Source organism: Cucumis sativus, unplaced genomic scaffold, assembly GCF_000004075.3.
Source record: "Cucumis sativus cultivar 9930 unplaced genomic scaffold, Cucumber_9930_V3 scaffold66, whole genome shotgun sequence".
In the NCBI taxonomy this organism is placed as follows: Eukaryota; Viridiplantae; Streptophyta; class Magnoliopsida; order Cucurbitales; family Cucurbitaceae; genus Cucumis; species Cucumis sativus.
The window spans coordinates 1-12,692 of record NW_022279559.1 but is presented as its reverse complement, the minus strand read 5'-3'; the positions used below and the strand labels follow the sequence as shown (position 1 = coordinate 12,692).

General features: G+C 30.8%; 1 pseudogene; it reads right to left on the bottom strand.

The window, feature by feature from the left end:
* Positions 1-3,455: 3,455 nt before the first annotated feature.
* LOC116406114 lies at positions 3,456-10,744 on the bottom strand (annotated as a pseudogene).
* Positions 10,745-12,692: the final 1,948 nt, after the last annotated feature.

Here is a 12,692-nt window from a genome sequence, read left to right as displayed (position 1 = left end):
TGTCTTCCATTGTTATTGGCTTGGAGCTGGAAAACAAAACCTTTAAAATACAATATAAATTCACTAACTATTTACGCTTATAAAAATAAAATGTAAAAGAATTCTTTTATTCTTTTATTCTTTTTTAGATCGTTCTTCTTTTCTATTTTTCAAAAAAACTCATTTGTTATTTCATTTCTCAATTTTTTTAAATTAAAAATTACTTTTAGTATCTAAACTTCAATTTATTTGTAACTTGTATTTATAATTTTATAACAATTTAATCTTTAAATCTTTCATTTTCGAATTCATACGGATCAATTTAAAATCAATAAACTAACCGAAACTTAATATCTTTTACAAAATACATAGTCTAGAAATAACATCTAGTTTTAATATTTTCTACGTACTAAATTGTTATAAATTTGAAAGTACCAAGACTAAATTGTTACGTATTAAAATATATGAACTAAATTGTTACCAAATTGAAAGCAAGTAACAAAATTCTAAGTTTATGAAACAAATTGCTACTTTAATTGATAGTATATATTTTAACCAATTATACCATCCTACTTGAGTTTGGTGATTAACATATTGTTATATAGACCCAAATATCGATTATATATTAATAAATTTTAAATTTCCTCGATGTTTATGAACATTTCACCGATACTTAACATATATGTTTCTAATATTTAATCAACGTTTACAACTTTGTGCTAATATAAAATGCACTTTCAATTCAGTTAAGCATTATTTAGAGAATGTTTCTCTTTTAAATCTTTCTACATCAATTGCACTAATAATAAACAACAAATATATATCTATATTGATTTCTCTTTGTAAACTAAGCTTAGTGGTATCGGCATGACATCTATCTCGAGAGGTTGAAGGTTCATTCCTACATTTTGGAGTCGTGTGTACTAAATATGTGGGATGATGAGTTTTGTCATTTACCATTGATCTTCGATAACTACTTTTTAAATTTAACTTTTTTTTTCTTTTATTTTTTATACAAAAACATTTTGAATATAATATTTATCCATTATTAACGTCATTCACAAACATCAATCATTGCTCTCAAGACTAAACTAAAAGTACAATAATTTTTTAATTATGAGATATCATTAGAAACCTTTCAAAGTAACTATAATGTAAATGAACTAAAACATTAATTAATAATTATATCTTTTTTCTCACTCCTTTTTCCCATTAATTTTTCAAAATAATATATATACATAAAAATGATCAAAAATGGAAAATTTGACAACAAAATTTCGTAATATTCTATTAATACAGACTTTTGATAGGTCTTTCTATATATCAGTTTTTATCAGTATAAAATCTTAAATTTTCTAAATATTTTAATTTATCTTACTATAAAAAACTAAAAATCATCTCTATAAACGAAAATAAAATCCGATAAAATATTTTTGTGGGGATATGTATTTTTATATCCATTCAAATACAATATTTGTTAGAGTAAATTTGAATTTAAAAACCCTCTAACTAGCATGTTTAGATTTGATGGTGATAAAAAGTATATTCAAAAGTGTGAAATTAAATATAAAAGTGATTTTGGTGAGAAGCCAAAAGGAAATATGAATGTAAATATGTGTATTACAAATTTACAATATGAGTTCATCTCATAGTGGTGGTTAGATCCAGATGGCATGTGGACATACACTTGTGGGTTGTTCACTAATTTATTCATTTTTACCCTTTTTGGTGTTTCCTTTTCATATGTGTTTTGTTCTTATTCAAATTCTTTTGACTAATTAATTATTGTTCTTGAAATTTTATTTTAAATGATAAAATTTTGTTTAAAAAAAAGTAAAACATTTAGTTCAACTTTTACTGAATTTTTATTTTATTAAAAATTAGTAAGAATTTTCATTAAATCATTAGTTTTATTAAAACAAAGCTTAAGTAAAAAATAAACTATTACATAATTTAATGATGACTTTGTCAAAACTTATACCTTTCAACCAAAAACAAAAAAGAAAAAAAAAGAGTTATAATGTAGTTTTTACCTAAAATTTTATTAATTAGGTTAATAAATGTACAAAAGTGTTGTTATCATGTGATAACTTTGGTCCTATCCAAATATCTTTCACCCAAGATGGTTCTATAGTGGATTTTCAAGCTATGATACATATACAAAAAGATGAAATTTTAGATTTATCGTCCCATTTGGAGGTTGGGTCGGATTATTTGAAGATCATAGGATTCTTTCACAATGATTGTTTAGATTCATCTAATGCTTTGGATGTTATTGATGATAAATTTTTTCATACCCTTCAAGTGAATGTTTTGGAGTTTGTAGCATAGCCTATTATAGGGTTCTCCATGTCCTTGTGACGAAGAAGGCTAGTTTTCTTTTTGTATATTCTCTCCTTCTCCATTGTATGGTATGAAGAGTTATTTGAAGCGGTAAGCTTTTAAATAAAGTTATCCGTTTTTATTTGAGGATCTTCTCAGTATCTAGTTCATCATTTTCAACATTACTTTAGACCATAAATTACATACGATAATTAAAAAGATTGTTGGTTTTGGTAAGCGTGTTTTTGAGTGTGTTTAAATCAACATATTTGATTATTTAAACTGACATCAATGATTGCTTGTACTGTTTAAGTTAGAGCACAAACACACTTTGCTTTCATGAAGGAAAAAACTTGACTTCTATTAGGTCTTCTAGGAACGTTAATGTGACTTCATTGTTATTGATTGATTTGATCTAATTTCCATGCTTTACATATTACAATTATGATTTCGGTTATTTACATTACTTTTCACAAAATTGTATTTTTAATCTAAAAACTTGGGCTGTCGATTTAAATTTTGAATTTTCGAAACTAACCCTTAACCTCTCCGATGAATATAAAATTTAAAATCATATCTAAAAGAACTACTACTTACTAAAATTTAGAGCTTGTTAAAAACTATTAGATACAAAATTGAAGTGGAGAGACTTCTTACATAGATACAAAAGTGAAAATGTTAGAAATCTATTGACCCATATTAAAAGTTTAAAACTAACCACAAGCTCAAGGTTGACAAACTAAAACTTACAATAATTCTTAATTGTATTTACATTTCATTTTCATATTGATATATAATTCTAGATAAAGGGGTGAAAATGTGAGTTCCCTAAGTTAAAATTAATCCGTTAAAATATTAATAAATCATATATAAACAACTCAATACCAATAAGCAATTCTTACGTGGAAAGAAATTATACTAACTATTTAAGAAAATTTTAACGTTAATAGACGAACATACTTCTAATCAGTTTTCAATATTTTGATTTAGAAAACACTCCTACATTAGCAAACAACAAACCAAAAAATTCAATAAATGCAAAAAAAAATTTTATATGTTAAATTCTATCGAATATCAAACGCGTCTAAACGAATCTAATTATCAAAGTTGAACTACCATATTTAGGATTTAACTATATGGAAGTAAACAATATATTTAAAATCCAAAAAGGGGGGGAAAATTGATCAATATAACACGAGAAATGTTAAGCCAAATATGAATATGATGACTTTGTAGAATTGGCTGTATTACAATGTTCAGCCACAACAAATGTTAAATTGGGGGAAAACAGGATTACAAAAAGAAAGCAAAAGCCAACGGAAATTTACAAACTGGGAGATGAAAAGGCAAGGCTTTCGGGAACATTTGGAACCAATAAAACTTACCTAACTACAATAACTGCCATGTCCATATGGTTTCATAGCCAAGAGAGATGAAAAGGTGGGAGAGATTTGGAGGTAAATTTGGTACCTCATCTTCCACCAGATAATTGGATTGCATCCTGTCTATGTATTGAATCTTCTCCCCATTCGAATCTTCTCTGCAATCTTTCGTATTCTTGTCTGCGAGTCACCTCCAAATGCTGCCATTCTTCCCACCTCTCTGCTAATCCCTCTCCTTCGAGCATCCGAACGACTTGTGACATTGCTGGACGGTCGTCCGAGCATGGCTGTGTGCACAGCAATGCCACTTGAATCATCATCTCTACCTCTTGAATGTTGTAGTTATTTAGATTACGATCGACAATGGCATCGAGTCGTTTCTCCCTTTCTAGTTTCTTAACCTTCATAGCCAAGTGAAATTGGGAATTAGCTAAGGAATAACAAATGAGGCAAAAATTAGGAGAATTCAGACTTGGTAGTTTATTTTGTTTGTGCTTCTAATCCATAATAATGGCACGTTAATATTTGGCCTTCCAACCCCTTCCATTACAATAGTTGAAGTTCCTCATTATGATACTCAGACTTAGCGACACTCAAACTATAGTATAATCATGATCTTTCCTTATTTATTATTTAAACTAAAATAATCTGTACTTTAAAACAAACTATTATAACCTATACCAAAATAGTTTACACTCCAAACACAAATTATTGTAATAACCAACTCAGCATCCCAAACAAACCCTTAAAGATATTGATTTGACGAGATTTACTTACATGGTCGAGTAGTAAAACATCGTCCTCTTCTTCTAAGCGTGAGAAGTCAATTGCACGTTGCCCTGTAACAAGTTCTAAAAGCATGATACCATAACCAAAAACATCAGTCCTTTCGGATGACTTTCCAGTAGATAAGTACTCCGGTGCTATGTGACCCATTGTCCCTCGAATTTGAGTAGTGACATTAGTCTTCCTAACATCAACCAACTTTGCTAAGCCAAAATCGCCAACAACTGCTTCAAAATCTTCATCAAGCAATACATTAGCTGCCTTAACATCTCGATGAATAATCTTTGGGTTGCAATGTTCATGAAGATACTCTAAACCACGAGCTGTGCCCAATGCCACCCGTTTTCGAGTAGGCCAATCTAGAACAGCTTCTCCGGGCTTTAGTTCTGCATTGAAAATACCGGAGAAATCAGAGGAAAAACAGCAAAGTATTTAACAGTTTCGTTGCCTAGGTTACACCTTCGGAATACCCTTGAAGGGAATTTTTCTCTACTTCCCTTAATCTTCACTTTACACCACCCGACTTTCCTTTCGTCATAAGGCGTGGAATTAGAATAGCATTTGACTAAACGAAAGCAGGATAGAATGATGGACACAATTGAAAGTACAAAGGAACAACAAAAACGACCTTCACTTAGAAAAATCAAACCTAATGCATAATTATAAATAGACTTAACCACATAAGGATACACCGAAGTTGAAAGTTTGCATAGCATCCAACAAGTGAAAACAAATATCTAACTGAAGAGCAAATGACAGTATAAGAATCTGAACACATGACATCTTACTCTATTACTATGTTAAATTACCAATCAACTTAAAAACTTTAACTGATGAATTAAGATAAATCTAATTATATTAATACTTTAGCACAGATTACTAGCATGCTACAAATCCAACATGAACTTAAATGTTAGTAGACAAAAGGATCTTAAATGTGTGAGTGGGCCTGCATCTACTATTTACTTATGTATCAGTATCATGCACGTTTTTTCATGATCATATTCCAAAAACGTGCTCTAAACAACATTATGTAATACGTAAACAACGAAATGATTTTCTCAAATAGCATTATTTATTTTATGTAAACATATTGTCAAGAGCAATTATTGCAAATGTAATATAGACAATAACGAAAACACCTTATACCTCGAAGACGGTAGGCAACACTCAAGTTCTGCATAAAGGGATACACCAATAGGCGTTCTGTCTGAGTTGTGCAGAATCCAATGAGACGCAACAGATTTCTATGGACAGCTACACTAATCATCTCAACTTCACGCTGAAACGCTGCATCTCCCCTGGACTCTCATAATCAGTCAACCGTTTCACCGCAACTTTGGTGCCATCTGCAAGCACCCCTTTGTACACCTTTCCAAAGCCTCCTTGTCCTAAAACATTTTTTTCACTGAAGTTTTCTGTAGCTAGCTGTAGTTCCCTCCAGGCAAATCTTTTCAACTGACCAAATGCAATTCTTCGATCAACTTCACCTAATTGGAAAATTCAAGGGAAACACAACACTGGATATAAGTATAAACAAAAATTCCAGTTCATTACAGGAGTATTTTTACCATTTTTGTGTGTGCAAACTGGAAGATGCTTCAAAAGTCCGTATGCAATGATAAAGAAGCATTCGTAGAGCTCATGTCATTTGAGCTGTAATTTTAATTTTGTTGGCAATCTAAGTACACTTAGTTTCAATATAATGATACTTCATTTATCATGTGATTAAGTACAGGTTAATTTATCATGTAAATTAATTGTAATTAAATACCAACATGGACATAGCTCAAAAAATATATAAATATCATATGAATGTCACGTAAATTAATTGGAAAGTTTTGTTGGCATGTAACCTCGAGTAAAAAAAATGGAATTTATTTTGTATGTAATTGTAATATATAAATATCATATACCAATTATTAATGAATCGATCCATTAGTTAATTTTCAACTACTTCAAAATATATAAAAAAATAGAAACCAAGAGAACTGATCAATGAAATATTCAAATACCCATATAAACATGGATCCCTGGTTGATATAATAATTCATGAGATTGTCTATGCTTCAAATTTCAAACAGAAACAACACAGTTGATTTTCTAGATACGTGCTTATTCCATGAAAATACCACAAAATGTTTACAAAAGTTTGTGGCAAGAATACAACAGAAAATCATACTTTAAATTGATATGATATACTTGCAAGCTAGCCTTCACTAGAAATGTTTGGAAAATCCGTATAAATAAATTAGTCACAACAGTTTACCTGCAACGTCTACAAACACTTCGCGCTTGTAGCTTTTATATCTACCCTTGGACAAGAAAAATAATACTCCGACCAAAAGAAGAGCAACGGTGAACCCAGCAATTATTCCAACTATGAGGCCCACCTTGGGTTTATTTGAAGAACCTGACAAGAAGAGAAACTTTCACATTTTGATTACGCTTCTAGTCATAGGGTGACTGTGTAATAAAAATATAGAAAAGCATTTTTCTAAGCCCAAGGTAAATGTGATCCAATAACCTGAGTTTGTACTGTCTGAAGCACAGGCGTGAAGAGACTTTCCACCACAATTTAACTTGTTTGCAGAAAAGCTGTTACAAACAAAACAATTGAACATCCTATGAGAAAATAGTATGAGCAACCTAAGGAACTAATCATCAATTTTTCCCTGACCAAGCTAATCGACCAGAAAAAGGCAGTGGAACCATTTTTGGGGCAAACAGTCAAGCTTTCATAGAGAATGAAATATTACAATGAGAATAATGAAAAGAGGAATCCAACTAAAGAATAATTATACCATCCTTGACATTGACTTCAAAGCAACTTTTGAATGTTCAATTTAGCAATGCTAGTCTACAGGCTTCTTACTCTCAATTCTATAAAATTACCCATCAACAGCAGAAATGACATGATGCAAAATTAAACAAAAAGGGACCAACACAAGCTAGGGCTAATTAGTGGGTTTGTGTGCACAGTGTTTAGGTATCTACCTTGGTAATATTCAAAAGTTCTACGTACTTGAATTTTGGAACTTGAAATAACTGCTGCGGAATTGGACCACTCAGATCATTCGAATCAAGCAGACTGTAGGAGAATCACAATCAAGAAATCAAGAAATGAAATACACTTCGTCAACAGAAACTGAAGATTTACAGTTAGCCCCAGATCAGTGGAAAACTTACAGATTAATCAAGCTAGGAAGGGTTGAAAGTGAGTCGGGAATAGTCCCCGTTAGACGATTTTGACTCAGAGTTCTGCTTGAAAAATAATAATGACTCATTATCTCAAGAATAAACCGTAATCATTATAGACACTCGTGAAATATCTTCAAATTTTGACATCATTGCGAATTACTTACAAGAACTGTAGTTTCTTAAGATTACCCAGGGATGATGGTATTTGGCCAGTTAGGCTGTTATTTCCCAAATCCAAACTAACCAAATTTGTCAGGTTTCCAAAATCCTTTGGTATCTCCCCACTTATGTAATTTCCCTGCAAAATGCTGTTGCAGACGAATCTATATTAATGAAGATGCTTGGTTGTTCATCGCTAATAAGCAGATTTTCTTCAAACACCAGTTTAGAGAAACAAATTTAATAGGAAAAAAAAAATCATAATATGCTTTTCACAAGTCACGACTAATTTCTAACCCTTTCCTGAAACTACAAACATAAAAGAAACTTTCCAACCACGTGATGCCAGCAATTATACCATATAGACAGTAAAATATTAGGCTTGGTGAATTTCATAACCTTCAATATTAAGAATACACTTCAGCAGTCGTTAACTTTTACTGCTTTAATGGTAATAGTATGATGCTTTGGTTTTATTTACCAACAGCTCCCAAACTCTCTCAAGACCAAAAAGAATGTTCCAATTATGAAATTTTAACACTACAAATACGTGCAATACAAAATTCTGTTTCTCGAACAAAAAGAAGTTTCTATCAACCTTAAGCAAGTCTAAGCACCTGGTTTGAAGAATTAGGACTTACTCACGGAAAATATATGACAAAGAAAGTACAAATCAAGATAAAATCCAGAAATGTATAATCAAACTTTCAGCTAAAATCTAGCAACATGAAGTATTCAGGGCTGTAAGTTTTATATATACAAACACACTACTCACAGAGTTGAAAGTGATTTTATACTTCCAATTCGCGGAGACAAGGTTCCAGTAAATCCCATTGTGGACAAGGATCTGAGAAGTTAGACACAATATAAGTAAAAACCAGACTTAGAAACTTTATAATGGCAAGTAAAAGTAGAATACAACAACATCGAAGAGAAAACTATGGAAAAGAGTACATTTAAGTCTATCTTACACAGAGATCACACTGTTTCCCCTACATATAACATTGGACCAAGTACATGGATTGACTTGATTTGGGTTCCAATCTGTGAGCTGATTTGCTGTTGCATTCAATGTAGTCCTCAATGCATAGAGTGCATCACCTGGAGGAGAGCAGAACAACATTCATCAATCAGTCAAACAAGTCGAGTATATCAGTACAATAGCAAGTAGAAGAAAATGAGTCTGTTGCTTTCAAAACAACGTCGGAGAAAAAAAATAAAAAGATACATTTCACTTGTCAGCTCTAAGTGATACATGTATACAGTTGCGAAAAGTAAACTTCAATTACACATAAGCATGTCATGTGCATTTAACTTGAATATGCAATATTTGTCCAAGCCAATCAAGAAGAAGAAATCAATTTTTAATCTCTATCTTATTTGTTCCACTCTAGAACAATGTACAAACATCGCAAGGATTAACGAGATGGGCAACTTTTAATTCCACATCACAGACCAAACGCTTAAGCTACAATTCTATGAGCAGCAGTATGACAAGAGACGTCTCAATTTTAAAACACCATCTAGAGATGCAATCCATACCTTGAAAATCAGAAAGGGCAAGATAATTATAGCAAGCCAGTACTAGAATTAGAAGATAGACTTCTCCCATCCTAACCAACATCATTTTCATTGGTCGGCGTTATGAAATCCATGCAAAAAGGATGAATAGAGCCATTGCTATGCTATATCTGCAAAGACAACCATCCATTGACAGTCAAATATATTGAAAGAGGCCCAATTGGTATAAATATGAGCTAGTTTGTGTCTATAATTACAACAAAGCAAAAAAACAATGAAAGAGAATATCAAGTAGAAGCAAAAAGACTAACCAAATCCCAAAAAGAAACATCCCTGTAGTTATGATCACGAAGTAGTAACCAGAACGACAACCAAATAAGGAGAGCCTAAATTCATATATAAGAGCCACGAAGAATTACAATCACATTTCTCAAAATAGCACCTGATGGAAAAACATGAGACATTTTGGAAGTACATCGTGCTTTCATTTCAAAATTCATGCCACCCTAATTTTTTCTCATTCTTCAAAAAACAAAAGCTTAGTCAACAATTAAAGAGTTTGATCGATATAATAAACATTTTAGTGAATTAAAAATCCAATATTTCAAAATATTTAAAATTATGTAATATTGTACCAGAAATATATAAAATTCATGATAAAGTGAATCTTCTACTCTCAATATTTAAATTGCGACTTTCTAAAATTCGTTTAAGAAGTACCTTTCAAACTCTGAAACCAAATCTAGAAGACTAAAATGAAACAAAACCAAACCAAACGCATTTTTTTTTTAATTCTGAAAACAAATTAAACGAAGTACTTCCGAAACTCCCAAACCAAATCCCAAAGACTAATATGAAACCAAACGCATCCTTGGACTTCGAAATCAAATTATTTCCCACCGCCCAACTACTCATCAAACCAATCGACCAACTCTTATCTCTCAACAGTTCACCACTTAGCTCTGCCACAAGCGAAATCACACTCAACGCAGCTTTATCCAAAAAGACACGAAAGAAACAAACAGCTCATCATAAAAAAATCAAACCACAGATCAACAAACTCCAGAAGATAAAGAGGAAGAAAAAAGATATGAAAAGATGGTGAATAAGAGAAGATCCAAAACAAGTACCTGTGAAGAGGGACAGAAGAATAATCCTGAAGATTCGTGACCTATAATAATAAATCAACAGCGGAAGAACAGAAAAAAAAAAGCTAAAAAGAAGAGACAAGGAAAGAGAAAGAAGAAGAAGCTCAGAGAAGCAGAATATTAGGTGGAAACCAATTAGTTTGAGTGAAGCTACTGCACATTCAGAAAATCTTCTTCCGCCATTGCTAAAGCTTCTTCTTCTTCTTCTTCTGTCCTTTAGTTAGCTTTTTAATTAATGGAGTTTTTGTTTATTCTTTTTTTTTTTTTTGGATAAAAGGTAAGTTTGAAAATAAGGGTTTTTTTTTTCTTCTTCTTCTTTTTAATTTTCAATGGATTTTTAATTTAATTTACAGTCCATTTCATGTTGGCGAGATGCTGACCTGGCAGTTATGTGGCCCCCGCAGTTAAGGTGTGTGGACCTACGGCCGGTTGACTGATTTTTCGTTTTTCTTTCATTAACTAAATTTCTTATTCGGATGTGTTATGTTATCCTATACTTAGCTCCTACGTGGCTAAATACGAGTCGTCTGACGTGTCTACCATGGGGAAGTGAAATTTCTTTTACTCTTTTTTAAAACTCTTTATTTTTCTTTATTAAAAACTATTTGAAAATAAATAATGTAATATAATTCTATTATTGCATGGAAATTCAAACCATAAAACTTTTAGCCTTAAATGATTTCCTATCTATTTGATTTCTAAATTTTAAAAAAGTGATGTAGTACTTCTATTGGAGGTTTTACTTTCAAACTAAGTAAGGTTGTCAAATAAAAACGTACAACAAGGTAGAAATAATAATTTTCAATTCTTTCACAATTAACTGTTTATATGTCCAAAATTTCTTTCATTAGGATGTGATGTCGGTTCATTTACATCTTTTTCTATACTTACAATTATGTGATAGGATATATCATTCGACCTTCAATTATGTGTCTGATAGGTTGGCATATGTTCGAATAAATTGAATAGATCAAACAAAAAATTCAAAATTAAAGATTTATATATATATATAAAGTTTGAACGTTTAAAGATGTATTATATTACAAAGAAGGATAAAGAGACTATAAACACATAAACCTAAGAGTTAATAGATTAAATAAGTAAGTTGTGTTACATACTTATTTTAGTGGTGATCATTTGTTAGTTAATCGAGATTGGTTATTTGAAAAACGAATCCATCTGGTCACTTTGGTTGAACGCTAATTTTAAATTTAAAACCCATTTTAGGTGATAATGAACTAATTTATTTGGGGGAAATGTGGTATATGATTGATGTTGTTAGTATCAAATAATCCCATGCATGATTTGAATTGCCAACAATATAATTACAATCACACCTTGCCCCAAGGGAGAAGTTTTGTTAGCAAATTCTCCACGCCAACCTAAAAAGGCCAAACCTCAATCATTTGCTCCCAAATTAAAACCTTTACTTACACTTAATTAACATTTTAAAAGCATCGCATGAACACATGATTATCCTTGTTTTTTAATACTAATTATAGCCCTTTGGTGGTACTTTCATCTTACATCTCTTTTCTTTATATCCTATTTTTCTCCTAATTAATTTTTCATTTTAAGAACTCTTTTCTTTTTCAAACATATCCTTGAAAGAATTTGAAAATATTTTAGGATTAAGATTTCGTAACTATTAAGTTAAATTAAAATATTTTTTAATTAAGTAAAAAATTTCATTCCTATAGTTGATGTTTCATTGTTTATTTGAGGTAGAAATTAATATACAATATCCATGAGTGTCTATAAATGATATTTTATTATATTTGTAATTGATTTTGACAATATATTTTGATATGAAATGAAGAGAGACAACGACTTCTTTTTTAACCGTTTTTTTATTACCTAGTTTTTGTACTTCTATTTCAAATATTATGTTAGTTTCAATAAAGAGATAAGCATAACTCATTCTTTTTCCTTTTTTCTTGTTGTACAATAACTTTAAATCGTATCTTTCGAAAAAGGGCTTTAAAGAGTTTATGCCTTTTGGGCATCAAAATATAGTTATAAAATCATCAACTACTTTGAATTATACTATTTTCGTCTTTTTCATTTCTTTTTAATTTTAGTTCATATAATATTAATATAGTCGTTTAGAATATATTGAACTTCGATTTGTTTTGATTGATGTACCTTCGAAACCAAATTAAATATTGTCCTTATTCTTTTAAAGAATAACTAT